Here is a 15,272-nt window from a genome sequence, read left to right as displayed (position 1 = left end):
GCTAGTCGGCCGGTCTCGTGGGTGAATATTGTGGCCACACTTTCGTCACACTGTGATTGATGGATTGATGTGAATAGTGGGAAGATAAATTGTCTGTCCAGACTTGAAATATTTTTGTGTTCTCGTGATATTTCTTACTATATATAAAACTCGAGATCACTGGTATGGATGACATAACTATATTAAAATGTTTTCGGCATGAGCCCATTGAGTACAACAAGTACTCAGCCCTGCATATTCTTTTTCTTTATGTGCAAGTTGAGCGGGATATTGCGGAGGATGTTGAGTTGGCCTAAGAACTTAGGATGCGTTGTGTCTTCATACATAGGCGTTATCCTCGACTCTCCTTAAACCTTATTCTTCTCAAGACTTTAATCTGTGTTTGAGCATGTTTGGTTGTGTTAGGTTTTTAACCGAGTATTTACAATGTTACTTTAAAATGGTGTTTACGTGATTTAAACTAAATGTTTCTTTAGAAGTTAATTGGGTTTTTAATATTTTTTTTTCTCTGCTGCTTCTTTTAATATATATATATATATATATTTATCATAAGTCGTTTCTAATTAATAGTAAATTATAACCTTAAACTTTTTAAAGTAAAATATTTTTTCTTCCTTTAAGCTAATTGAGTTTTCGTAAACTGTTATCCTTGTAAGTTGTCGTTTTTGTCGTCCCTTGGTCACGATCGCCGCGTTTGTAGTACCCCTAGTCTGGGCGGTCGTGACAGAGTGGTATCAGAGCTTCGTTCTTTCGCTCTGGTCCGAGAGTCTTCTTTTACCTTAAGTCTAGATTAGTGAACCATTATTGTCATGCCTTTGGCTCCTCCTCGCCGGCGAGTTCTACGGTCCCTGCAAGTGCTTTGGCATCCACCCGACGATCCTTGGGTGAAGCTGAACACCGACAGGGCCTTTATCACCTCGACGGGACATGCAGGCGGTGGGGGAGTGGTTCGGGGCTCAGACGGTTCTCTCTTGGGGGTCTTTTGTACGCCTCTCGTAGCTGGGTCGGCCTTCGAGGCGGAGCTTTTAGCTCTTCTTCACGGGTTGACATTGGCTATGCAGTTCTCCTTGCAGGTTTGGGTCGAGATGGATGCAGCAGCAATGGTTGCGGTGTTCACTTCAGGACGCGGAGGAGCGGCGGATGTGAGACATCACATGGCTCGCATTCGCACTTTGATCTCACAGCTGCAGGTCATGTTCTCTCACATCTATCGAGAGGGCAACCGGACAGCCTATTTTTTGGCAGGTAGGGGGGTCCAGACCCCTGCCATCACCTTCTTTGATGCAGATTCAACACCTCGGTATTTGAAGTCGCTCGTGAGGATGGACCAGTTGGGCTATCCGAACTTCAGATTCAGATATCGAGATGGATGACTACTTCACATGGTTCGTGGTTTTGATTTAAGGTTTTTTGTTTTCCTTTGGATTTGGCCAACATTTGGCCATCATCCTTATTATTATTTTGATGTATAGCTTTGTTATGTTAGTTTTCTCGATTGTTAGATGGTTAGTACCCGGTCTGTGGGGATACCATAGTAGCTTTGTTAGCTCTTGTGATTTGTATCTCTCGTGCGGACCGAGTCACTTTCGGGCTTGGTTGATGTATGTTCTTTTGATGATTTTTGATATATACAGGTTGGGGGTTAGCCTTAACCCCCCGCCGTGATGGTGTTTGAGGAAAAAAAAACCCTTATTGACTAGAAGTGTCACGAAGGCTCAACATCCAAAGCATCGCGCTCAACCAAAGAAAGTGAGGTATGTTTTAAGTTGTTGCAAGCATGTGAGATCGATACATGAAATTGGCGATGATATGATGATGATGTTGTGGCAAGTGTATGCATGCGAATGAATGTTATACGTGAAGATGAATTGTGATGATTATGTGGAATATGAGTATGATTGACATGATAAATTAAACACGTGTTATATATGTGAATGCGATGTTGTAATGGTATGATCATGTGAAGTATGAACATGATTGACAAGATGATCTAAGCACGTGTTGTATGTTGATTATGTATTTATTGTGGTGTGATTATATGGAGCATGAGCAAGATCAGTATGATGACTAAGTATGTGTTATATTTGCGAAAATACCACGACATTAACATGTGAAGATATGAAGCCTTAAGATAATATTAAACTTCGAACTACGTGACGAACTTAGGAAACATCACAAACAAACAATGAGATAAAATATGTTTTAAAAAGAAACTTTCATTTTCACGTAGATGGCACGAACGAAACAAACCGCGCTTAAGAGCAGTCAGTATAGTGCCAGAATGCGACAAGCAATAGACGATTACCGCTACTACGAGAGAGAAGAAGGAAAACTCTTAAGAGAGGTCGTCGCCCATTTCGAAACCCTGTGGCGAGAAGTCCGCGGTTATCATGCATCGTCATTTAGTGGCATAAGGCGACTGGTCTAGTTGATGCCGAGAGTTGGAACTCTTGGATGGAAGCAACGGCCAGTCGGTTTACGTGGTACGAACCACGAAATAAGGGGATGGATGGCGACATGAAAGGTTTCTGAAAGCCTTACAGTGTTCTCTGATCGACTCTCGTTCTGAGCAACCACCATCGACAGAAGATGAGAAGGACGAGATAGTTTGGGAAGAAAAACCCATGATTGAGGTTAAACCCGCGACAGAAGGTGAAGCCATGGCACAAGTAGGGATGATTCCGGGCTTCGAGGGTGATTATATAGATGATATTATGGATGATGATGAGGACTTCCGTTGGCTCGATGAGAACCCGGAAGAGGAAGAGGAAGAGGACCCAGAAGATGAAGAATATATCGCTAGATAGATGAACGTTGTTTCTTTTTCTTAAATTGTTATGACGATGGAAGTAGTACCTTTTGCTTTTGTTTCCAAACGAATGTTTTGACTTTCCTTTCCACGTTATCTATAGAAGTTCACTTTTAGCATAACTTTACGTACTTGTATTTTATCGTTTCGTACATGTGCATAAGTTCAAAGAAGTGGTGTTTTGATAACAACGATTACTCACAACGATGCTAACTTGTATTTTAGATCAATATGCCAGCAAGACGTAGACGTGGTCCAAGAGTGGAGAATAATGTGGGGGAACATACAGAGGGAAGTGTCGGGAATCCACCCCCGCCTCCACCACCACCTCTACCCCAACCAAACGAAAGGGAATACATCAAAGCCTTTCGAAAAGAGAACCCACCCAAGTTTGATGGGTTGGGAGATCCCCCGAAGGCGGAGGCATGGGTACGCGACCTTGAGCGTATCTTTGACTTTATGGGATGCACTGATAAGGAACGTCTGGCTTGCGTGACTTATCAACTGACAGGACCAGCTGATTTTTGGTGGGAAACTAAGAGGAGGACCATGGACCCCGCTCGCCGTGAGGCGCTTACTTGGGAAGAGTTTAAGGAAGAAGTGTACAACAAGTATGTTCCCATGAGTTATCGGCGATCGAAAGTAGTGGAGATCCACACCTTAAAACAAGGAAACATGACGGTCACGGAGTACGACCGCCCTATGTGCGATGACCCGTTATGCGCCAGAGTTAGTGAACACAGACGATAAGATGGCGGAGAAGTTTCGTTCTGGTCTTAGACCCGAGATAAGGGCAGTTGTGGCCAACCGTAGGGGAATTCCTTATTCCGAGGTGTTGGGTTGCGCCTTAGATGTGGAGAAAGCACTGCCCAAGAACGAGAGGGCGATAAATCCTACACCACCCGCACCCCCATCGAACTATAGACACAAGAGGAAGTGGGAAGGAAACCGAGCTCCTTTTGACAACAAGCGGCGTTTTTCCACTTTACGACATCCGTAGAACCATGACCGCCAAGTTGTGCCACATCAGAGGGGAAACCCACAGAGAACACCCTACTGTAATCGGTGCTCCAAGTATCATGTTGGGGAGTGTAGGGTCGGAGGCATTCGATGTTATGCTTGCGGTGGAAATAGGCACATGTCTCGAGAGTGCCCAAATAACAATAAAGGTGGAGCGAAGAATGGGCAAGGATAGAGGCCACCGCAACAGCCACAACCGATCCGACGAGTGGCCCCACAACAAGCAAGGGAGTATGCACTGAAAGGAAATCAAGTGCAAGAGCAGACCAAAAGGGCAAGGAAAATTTGGCAGGTATGTGAAAGCTCCAACAACTACCTATTATCGTGCTGTTTGATACGGGTGCTTCGAAATCTTTTATTTCGATGTCATGTGTGAATGCCTTAGAACTCCCTACTGCTAAGCTTGAACCGATAATGAATGTGTCTTCGCCGGTTGGAGGTTTGATTGATATTGTGAGAACTTGCTCGAACATAGAGTTTGTGTTAGGAGAACTAGGAGTAGTGGCCCAACTTTTGCTCTTCATGCCTTTGGAGAACGTAGATATAATTTTGGGAATGGATTGGTTTACCGAGAACCACGCGACGATTCACTGTAAAGAGAGATGGATTTCTTTTGAAGCCCCGAGCAAAGAGGCGACTATCTTATATGGGATCTCCATGAACCGACGAACCTCCATAATCTCCACATTGCAAGAAATCACGATAATAAGAAAAGGGCGTCCGACGTATCTTGTGTACTTGAACGGAGAGGAAAAGAAGGATTTGAAAGTGGAAGACGTGGCAGTAGTACGAGATTTTCCCGAGGTGTTTCCCGAAGCTTTGCCTGGACCGCCACCCGATAGACAATTAGAGTTCACTATTGATTTGGAACCAGGGTCTGCGTCAGTATCGAAGGTGCCATACCGAATGGCCTCTAAAGAGTTGGCAGAGTTGAAGATCAAGTTGCAAGAACTGTTAGACTTGGGTTTCATCCGACCTAGTGTGTCACCCTGGGGAACGCCAGTATTGTTCGTTAAGAAAAAGGATGGAACGATGAGGATGTGCATCGACTATCGTGAACTCAACAAGATGACCTTGAAGATTAAGTACCCACTGCCGAGGATTGATGATTTGTTCGACCAACTTCGAGGAGCGGGCGTATTTTTGAAAATGGACTTGAGGTCGGGATATCATCAACTAAAGGTCCGACCCGAGGATGTGCCTAAGACCGCGTTTAGCACTCGTTATGGCCATTATGAATTCGTTGTGATGCCATTTGGGCTGACCAACGCCCCGGCCGTCTTCATGGACTTGATGAACCGAGTTTTCCACGAGTATCTCGACAAGTTCGTGTTAGTCTTCATCGACGATGTTTTAGTATACTCGAAGAACGAGGAGGAACATGGAGGGCATTTGCAAACTGTGTTAGAAACGTTACGAAAGGAGAAACTTTATGCCAAGTTTAGTAAGTGTGAGTTTTGGTTGACTCGAGTGAACTTTCTTGGTCATATTGTGACGGCAAATGGAATTCAAGTAGACCCAGCAAAGGTCGAGGCCGTGCAAAATTGGAAATCGCCGAAAACACCGAGTGAAATCCGCAGTTTCTTGTGATTGGCGGGAGACTATCGACGCTTCAGTGAGGGATTCTCTAAAATCGCGAGACCAATGACACAACTGTTGAAGAAAGGAGTCAAAGTGGTTTGGACGCCGGAGTGCGAGGCGAGTTTCAAACTTTTGAAAGAGAAATTGACTACAACACCTGTTCTAGCCGTACCAGCAGCGACAAGGACTTCGCCGTCTATACCGATGCATCAAAGGTAGGACTTGGTTGTGTGTTGATGCAAGATGGGAAAGTGATAGCATACGCTTCCCGACAGTTGAGACCGAATAAATTGAATTTTCCGACGCACGACTTGGAGCTAGCAGCAGTAGTGCATGCACTGAAAATTTGGAAACATCATCTCTACGGAGTGAGATGCGAAATATATACGGATCACAAGAGTCTCAAATATTTCTTCGAGCAGAAGGAGCTAAACATGCGACAACGACGTTGGTTAGAGATCGTGAAAGATTATGATTGTGGTATTCACTATCATCCGGGCAAGGCGAACGTAGTCGCTGATGCTTTGAGTAGGAAGAACCATCCTCAATTGGCTTATTTCGTAACGCAAGAGGAAGTGTTGATTCGCAAATTCGATAGAATGAGTTTGGAAATTGTAAAAGCTCCCGAGACAGCAGAAGGAGAATTAACGACACTAGTGATTGAGCCAGATTTGCGAACCAAGCTCATAGAAGCCCAACGACGTGATGAGAAGTTGGAAGAGTTACGTGCGAAGGTGAGAGCCGAGAAGCTTGACCAATACCGTGAGGAGGCGGATAATGCTTTGACGTACGATGGACGATTGTGTGTGCCGAGCGATGAGACGCTAAAAGATGAGATTTTGAGTGAAGAGCACGACACGCCTTACACTGCTCACCCCAGAAGCACGAAGGTGTATCGAGATTTGAAGCAACGTTTTTGGCGGAATGGAATGAAAGGAGACGTGGCGTCGTATGTGGAGCGATGTCTAGCATACCAACAAGTGAAGGCCTTACACCAAGGACCATATGGGAAATTGAATCCACTTGAAATTCCCGAATGAAAGTGGGAGCATCTAGCTATGGATTTCGTGACGAGTTAGCCAAAGTCACAGAAGGGCAACACTGCAATTTGGGTGATCATCGATCGACTAACTAAAAGCGCGCACTTTTTACCAATTTATGGCGCTGACAAGTTAGCAAAGCTCTACGTGAATGAGATTGTGCGTTTGCATGGGGTGCCAAAGACCATTGTGTCCGACCGTGATACGAAGTTCACATCAAAGTTTTGGATGAGTATGCAACGGGAATTGGGCACACAACTGAATTTCAGCACTGCTTATCACCCGCAATCGGACGGGCAGTCAGAGAGGACGATTCAAACGCTTGAGGATATGCTGCGAGCCATTGTCCTAGATCGAGGGGAAAGTTGGAAAACCGTTCTACCGTTGGTTGAATTTGCCTACAACAATAGCTACCAAGCGACGATCAATATGGCTCCGTATGAAGCCTTGTATGGCAGGAAGTGTCAATCCCCACTTTATTGGGATGAAGTTGGCAAGAGGAAGATATTAGGACCCGACGCCATAAAGGAGATGACCGAAATTGTGCATCAAATCCACGCAAGGATCAAGGAAGCTCAAGATAGGCAGAAGTCGTATGCTGACGTGCGTCGAACGGAAATCAAATTCGACGTTGGTGACAAAGTGATAAGGCTAATTTCATGCATCGGTCTAGGGGTTTTATTTCGTGAAATTACTGGGTCTAACGCACGATTTAAGCCAGGTGTGTGAAGGTTTTCGCTAGATCCAGGAAAAGAAGAGGACGCTTACATGGTCCTAGGAAACTGGCGAAAAAGTGGACATTAAGAAGGAAATTGCTTGACGGAGGAAGCCTCGGAGTTGAAGGGTAGAATAGGGATTTCTACGAAGACTCTAGAAGGCTATGTCCGCATCTATAAAAGGAAGAAGCATGCAAGCTGGAGGGATCTTCTCGGTGGAGACCTTGCTAACAGCCTGTAGCTTAGTCCATTCTCTTCACACTCTTGGGTTCTTTCGGTGGGAAATTCAGGGCACACTAGGGGGTTCACCTCTAGCTTTCGTACATTTTCGATCTGGTTGTAACACCGTCCTTCTTTAGGGCGAAGAAACAATTTACTTTCCGCTTTCGTTTCTGCTGAATTCGCCGAGCTTCGCTGTTCGAAGCTCGGTCCTCTTTTGTTTCTGGATATTTCTTACTTTTATGCAAGTTTCATTTTCGTTTACGTCGATCGTGATGGTTACTGTTGTTTGATTGTGTTTACTTGAATTCTGGAGTTGGATTGTTGGAGTTGGTTGATTTCTGGATTATTGCAGGTTAATGGTTGAATCTGGGAGAATGGAGCTGGTTTGTGAATGAATCGGGGTTTTATCTGGTTATTGTTGTGGAGTTGTTCATGATTGTTGGAATTTGGCGGTGATCGGAGCAGATCTGTTAGAATCGGAGTTATGGAGTTGATTTTGTTGATTGTTGAGTTTGGATTGCTTGGATCCGGAGTGGATTAAGCGTCCGACGTGATGCTGAGCAGGAGTGTTTAATTTTATGCCGCACTTACGTGATTCATTTCATTTCGCCTAGTTTACGTAGATCTGGTGTATTTCGTAGCAAGTTTCCGGCGTCCAAATTTCTATATTCTGTTCGAATCCAGGGGTATGCTCTGTTTTCTGCATTTACGCGTCTGAGTTGGTTAGGAAATTGCATAGGTTGGTTGTCTGCAGCTTTTACCGTACTTGCTATTTCTGGAAACATGGTCCCCACTGTTAGTTGCTTTCTGTTTAGCTAGGTTAGGTAATTGATTACTTAGTCTAGGGAGTAATTGTGTCTTTCGGATTTGATGTCTAATTCTAGTAAGTTTTCTGTGTCCTAGGTCTAGCGTTTACATTTCTTGCCTAGATCTAGTGATAGTTAAAATCTCAAACCCTTTGCGTGGCAGCAGCCGTTTGTTTTCATAGTCTCTTAGCACTACTTGCGAATCCATCTCTGTGGGATCGACACCACTTCCCTATACTAATTCATAGTATTCGGGTTGAGGGATTTATTTTTGAAGGGGAGTCGAGTGTGTCCAACGACAAAAACACTGTAGTTCTCTTGAGTTCCTGGACCCAGTGATCCGGTGGATTTAAGGAGCGTTGTGTCTGGACCGAGCTTTGCATTAATTTTCATATGTGCACACTTGCTTACTCCTGAGTCTAGTCATTCGACATTAGAGTCGAGCGAGAGGACCAGACCACTTCAAATGGCGCCGTTGCCGGGGATGGATGGCGTGCTTAGTGTTAGTGTTCAGAGTCTGTAGTGTAAATAGTTTTTATTTGTTTTCCTTCTCTTTTGTTTGCAGTTTATGAGCAGATGCTCAAGATCTACCTACTGGAGCAACTCATCTGGGCGGAAACACGGCCAGTTTGATTGGCGGGTTAAGGATACAGTCTCTACTGTGACCACCAAATCAGGGTTCACCACGGGAGATCCGTTTCCGAGTGAATTTACTAGCGACGAATCTTGGACGTCATCAGGACGCGAAGATCCAAAATCACCACCCGAATCAGAAACAGAGTCAGAAACAGGGGAAGCAGAGGAAGTAGTCATGGCGCAGGTGGTAGACCCAGATCCAGAAATCGGCTCTCTCACTGCCCATTTAGATGGAGAACCAGCTCAAGCTATAGTGATGAATCCACGCCAGAAAACTATCGAGATCAAGACAAACGTACTCGGCATCTTGCCGACGTTCTCTGGGCGTAGAAATGAGTGTCCGTATGAGTTCTTAAATGAATTCAGTAAGTTATGTGGTATTCAGAAGAGGCCGAATGATGCAACAGAGGAGGATTATCGCCTACGAGCGATTCCATTTACCTTGAAGGGGGAAGCTAATACGTGGCTATTGAGGTTGCCTCCGGATTCTATCCGCACGTGGAGGGAATTCAAGTTAGAATTCTTAGATTACTTCTTCCCATCTAACAAGACGAATGCACTTAAGAAGGAAATACTAGAGTGTAAGCAAGATTACGATGAATCGTTGAGTCAGTATTGGTCGAGATTTAAGGGGTTGTTGGATGCATGCCCGAATCACCGAATGATAGAGGCAGAGACCTACTCTCTGTTTTACGAAGGAGCAACTCCCGAGTCAAAGGACTTAATGAACTCCTCGAGTGGGGGAAATTTCACAAGAAAAAGGGGAAGTGAGGCAAGAGAGATCCTAGGGAAGTTGATTGACGCTAAGAAGGCGTACGATAACCCTAGGAATGCAGTGAAAAGAGGATCGGTGCATGCTGTGAGAGAACAAGAAGATGACAAAGTCGAAGCAAGGATTGATAGGCTCGAGAAGGCTCTTTTGAACGCGATTGAAAAGACGATTCCACTGGTTTCACAAGGGAAGGAGAAATCTCCTGGTCCAGGAGATAATCAAATGCAACAATATTAAGGGACCCAGGAAGGAGATTATCAGGCCCAGGTCAATGCAATGGGAAGTTGGAATCCCGATGGGAGCTGGAATCCAGGGAGACAGAGAGATGCGCCTTGGAGAAACCATCCAAATTTCAGATGGACTGACAATGAACAGAATCAGCCGGCACCACAACAAAGTCAGTAGTTTGCACCTCAGCCCGAAAGACAACGTAACTGGTCAGGAAGGAATCAAGAGGGGCAGAGCAACTGGATTAATCGGAACCAAGGAGACCACTCGAGCTGGGGAAACAGAAATCAGAGCAATCAGGGGAACTCTTATGTACCCCCGCACCAAAGGAACTTTCAGAACAATTACCAGGGCCAAGGAAATCAATACAATAACTCTTCAGGCGGTCAAGGAAACGCTCGTCAGAATCAAGCAAGTGGACCAACTCTGAGTATAGGGCCAGGGCCCAGTCAACCCCCGAAACCACCAAAGAGTATCGATGATATGGTGCACGACCTAGTCAGTTCTCAGCAACATATGCAAAACAACCTGCAATTGAACAATGACGTAGTGCACAAGCTTCAAGATGCTCAACAGGAACAGAAGGCAGCGATGGATATGCTGGCAAAGCAACTGTCACAAATAGCTACTTCCTTGAGTGATATGCGGGGAAACGAGGGCAAAATTCCTGCCTCAGTAAGGCAACCTGATAGAGCTAATATAAGTCAGATTACCTTGAGATCTGGGAAAGGGTATGATGGGCCAGTGGTAAGAACAAAGGAGGTGACAGATCCCAAAGAAGACAGGGAAGAAGAGGATACAATTCCTAGGCCAAGACACTTGGGGGGGAGTATTCCCTTGGTCAAGGATGACCTTAAGACTGGAGATTTAGAGAAACCTTTGCCTAGATCAACTGAATCATTCTTCCTCGATCCAGAGCCGGAGTTGGAAGATGAGGCAGTGGAAAAAGAAACCGGAGAGTTATCAGCTGAAAGTTCTACTGGAGCAGGAAAGCGACCGAAACCCTTTCCAAGCCGAGGGGAAGCCAAGAAGCAAAAGGAAGAGCCGGTGGACTTCATGGACATTTTTGGGAAGTTGGAGATCAATCTGCCATTCTTACAGGCCCTGAAGATGCCAGTCTTTAGCAAGTTCATCAAGGAATTTATAGCTGGGAAGGCTAGACCCAGTGGGAAAATTCTGATAGGCGAGAACGTCTCCGCAGTGATTCAGAAGAGGAAGTTGCCTTCAAAATGCAATGACCCAGGTATGTTCACCTTACCCATCTCTATTGGTGATGTGAAAATCGAGCATGCTATGTGTGATTTGGGTGCGTCGATAAATGTGTTACCACTTTCCATATACAAGAAATTAGTGGGGGTAGGCATGGTAGACACGAAGGTAGTGATTCAACTGGCGGACAGGTCATGCATCTGTCCTGAAGGGGTGCTTGAGAATGTGATAGTCAAGGTACATGACTTCTTGTACCCTGCTGATTTCCATGTGATTAAGATGAGTGATAATGAGTCTGCAGAGTCGGGCGGAGTACTTTTAGGGAGACCCTTCCTACGTACCGCTAAGACTATAATTGATGTTTTTGATGGAACAATTTTCCTTGATTATAATGGGGAGAAATACACATTCAGCATTGATGAGGCAATGAAGAAACCTCTTGACGTTGAAAATTTGCATGCTATAGATGTTATTAACCCTTTGGTCCAAGAATACCTTGAGACGGAATTAATGCAGGAACAGATTGAGAACTCCGAGATGAGTCATACCATTGATAGAGAAGTGGCCAGTTGGTGTCAAGCAATGAACACAAGTGAGTTATCTGATGAGGAGTTAGCTGAAGCAATTCTGGAATTCTGTGCAAATCCGGAGCTAGCTAGGTCAAGGAATACACCTTATGTGGCGAGTGTGGAAGGTTCTGCTGGGTCGAGGAAGGGAATGACAACCGAAACAACAGAGAAAAATCCCTTGCCCCAGGAAAAAGACGTTCCCAAGAAAGAGTTGAAAACACTTCCACCAGGCCTAAAGTATGCTTATTTAGAGGAAAATGAAACTTTCCCTGTGATTATCAACAGCAGCTTGACCAAGGGACAGGAAGAGGAACTGCTGAAGGTAATCCGAAGAAACAAGAAGGCTATTGGGTGGACACTCTCTGACCTGGTAGGAATTAGTCCAGATTTGTGCATGCATCACATCCGCCTGGAGGAAGGAGCAAAATCCTGCAGAGATCCTCAACGCAAATTGAATCCTAACATGAGGGAGGAAGTGCTGAAGGAAATATTGAAACTACTCTCCCTAGGAATCATTTATTCCATACCAGACAGTGAATGGGTGAGTCCAGTCCATATGGTACCCAAGAAGTCAGGAATACAGGTGGTCAAGAACGACAAGAATGAATTGGTGCCCACCAGACTAGTCACTGGGTGGAGGATGTGCATCGATTATAGGAAGTTAAATGAAGCGACCAAGAAAGACCATTTCCCTCTACCTTTCATTGACCAGATGCTGGAGAGGCTAGCGGGCAAGCAATACTTCTGTTTCCTAGACGGGTATAGTGGGTATTTTCAAATCTATGTGGATCCCGAGGACCAGAAGAAGACAACTTTCACGTGTCCTTTCGGCACGTATGCTTACAGGAGGATGCCGTTTGGCCTGTGCAATGCGCCAGACACTTTTCAGCGGTGTATGATGAGTATCTTCTCGGATCTCTTGGAGGACTGCATCGAGATTTTTATGGACGACTTCACTGTGTACGGGAATTCATTTGACTCATGTTTGGCTAGTTTGGATATAGTATTGAGAAGGTGCCAGGAAAAACATTTGGTTTTAAACTTCGAGAAATGCCACTTTATGGTCCCTGAGGGAATTGTCCTAGGGCACGTAGTCTCGGAAAGAGGTATACAGGTAGACCAGACAAAGATTGAGGTGATCTCAAAACTTCCTTACCCGACGAATCAGAAGGAGGTGAGAGGATTCCTAGGGCATGCCGGATTCTATAGGAGGTTCATAAAAGATTTCGCAAAAATTGCTCAGCCACTCACCCACTTGTTCCATAACGATGTTGATTTTGTCTTTGATGAGGAATGCAAAAAGGCTTTTCAGTTGTTAAAAGACAGGCTAATAACTGCGCCTATTATTAGAGCGCCCGACTGGAATCTACCCTTTGAGATTATGTGTGACGCAAGCGATTATGCGGTGGGAGCGGTACTAGGTCAAAGAGTTGATGGGAAAAGCTATGTGATCTTTTATGCTTCAAAAACGCTGAATCAAGCTTAGAGAAATTATGACACTACTGAAAAAGAAATGCTGGCGGTAGTATACTCATTTGAGAAATTTCGCCCGTACTTGCTTGGGTCGAGGGTGATAGTCTTCACCGACCACGCGGCTATAAAGTACCTGTTGGCAAAGAAAGAATCCAAGCCGAGATTAATCCGATGGGTGTTGCTTTTGCAGGAATTCGATTGGGAAGTCAGAGACAAAAAGGGAACAGAAAATAAAGTAGCCGATCATCTGAGCAGGATATTTCAAGGGGAGACCGAGGAAGCAATACCGGATGCATTCCCAGAGGAACATTTGTACTACGTGAAAAAATTTCCTCGACCTATCAGCTGGGAAGAGATTATGGTGTTAACAGGTCCATGGGATGCCGAAAAAGGGAAATGTCATTAAAACGCTGAGCCATGGTTCGCTGACCTGGCAAATTACTTAGTCACTGGAGAGGTGCCCAGTTCGCAAGTAATTTCCCGGGCCCAGAAGATGAAATTGAAGAGCGAGGCCAAGTACTATTTCTGGGATGACCCGTATTTGTGGCGAATGGGAGCCGACCAAGTAATCCGGAGGTGTATTCCGGAGTGGGAACAGAGGGATGTGCTGAATCATTGCCATGCTCTAGCATGTGGAGGTCACTTTGGACCTAGGAAGACCGCAAGGAAGGTGTTAGATAGTGGTTTTTACTGGCCTACATTGCATAAGGATGCGTTCGAGTTTTGTCAGAATTGTGAGAGGTGTCAACAGACTGGGGAATCTCCAGAAGAGATGAAATGCCCCAAGTCCCGGTGATCGTTTATGAAATTTTCGATGTTTGGGGAATGGACTTCATGGGTCCATTTCCATCTTCATACGGGAATACATACATACTAGTGGCAGTGGATTATGTTTCGAAATGGATAGAAGCCAAGGCGACCACATCTTGCGAAGCTAAGGAGGTATCGAAGTTTCTTAGAGCTAATGTCTTCAATCGGTACGGAGTGCCCAGAGCTATAATATCTGACAATGGGACGCATTTCCGCAACCGGACTATTGAAGCTTTGATGAGAAAGTATGGCGTCCACCATAGATTGTCTACACCTTATCATCCTCAATCTAACGGCCAGGCAGAAATATCAAACAGAGAAATCAAAGCGATCCTGGAAAAAACGGTGAATCCGTCGAGGAAAGACTGGAGCAAGAGAATTGTTGATGCATTATGGGCATACAGAACAGCGTATAAAACGCCCATTGGAATGTCTCCTTACAGGTTAGTATTCGGTAAGATGTGTCACTTTCCGGTGGGAATTGAGCACAAGGCATACTGGGCGGTCAAGGAGATTAATATGAATCCTCAAGCTTGTGAGGAAGAGAGGAAACTGCAACTTCAGGAGTTGGAAGAATTGCGACTTGAATCCTATGAGTCAGCAATGTGGTACAAGGAAAAGACCAAGTTGTGGCATGATAAGAATCTCCGGACCAAGGAACTGCAAGTGGGGCAGAAGGTTCTCCTGTTCCAGTCCCGACTCAAGTTAATGCCCGGAAAGCTGAAGTCCAAATGGACTGGACCATACACTGTTGTGAGTCTGCGTGCGGACGGAGCAGTAGAAATCCAGGTAAGTTTTTCAAACTCTACTCCATTTCTTGTCAATGGCCATAGGGTAAAGGTATTTAGGGATAACTCGGAGATGTGTGTAGTGGACGAAGTTCCACTACGCGTACTCCCTAATATCTCCTGATCATTCTGGGAAGTGAGTGTTCTTGGAGATTTCCTAGGTCCAGTATCGAAGAAGTTTTATCATGGCCTGGTCTAGGGAATCTTGAGAACACTGGAACATAAGTTGTAAATATTTAGTCGCTTTTAGTAAATCAAGAAAACCCAAACAAATCAAAAAACAAACAATCTTCCAAAAATATTTTTTTTTTGAAATACCAGGCTCCTTAAGGAATGTTTTTGATACTGTCATACCCTAGACCCGGGGAGTCTGGCGTTTCAATTTTTAGTTTAATGTTTTTCTCTAAGTGTGATTTTGCAGAAGGAAGTTACTTGGGCAAGGTATTGAGGAGTAAAATTTTGGAGGGAGTAGGCACCGGCTCGGATTTCAAAAGACACCTTTATGGGGAGGGGTACGGTCGCTAACGTCATGCCTGCAACTACCTGCAACAAAAACCGTCCTCGCCCATACTTATCGGATAATAACCGAGTTT

Source organism: Salvia splendens, chromosome 18, assembly GCF_004379255.2.
Source record: "Salvia splendens isolate huo1 chromosome 18, SspV2, whole genome shotgun sequence".
NCBI classification, from domain to species: Eukaryota; Viridiplantae; Streptophyta; class Magnoliopsida; order Lamiales; family Lamiaceae; genus Salvia; species Salvia splendens.
Note: the sequence above shows the minus strand (reverse complement) of the source record.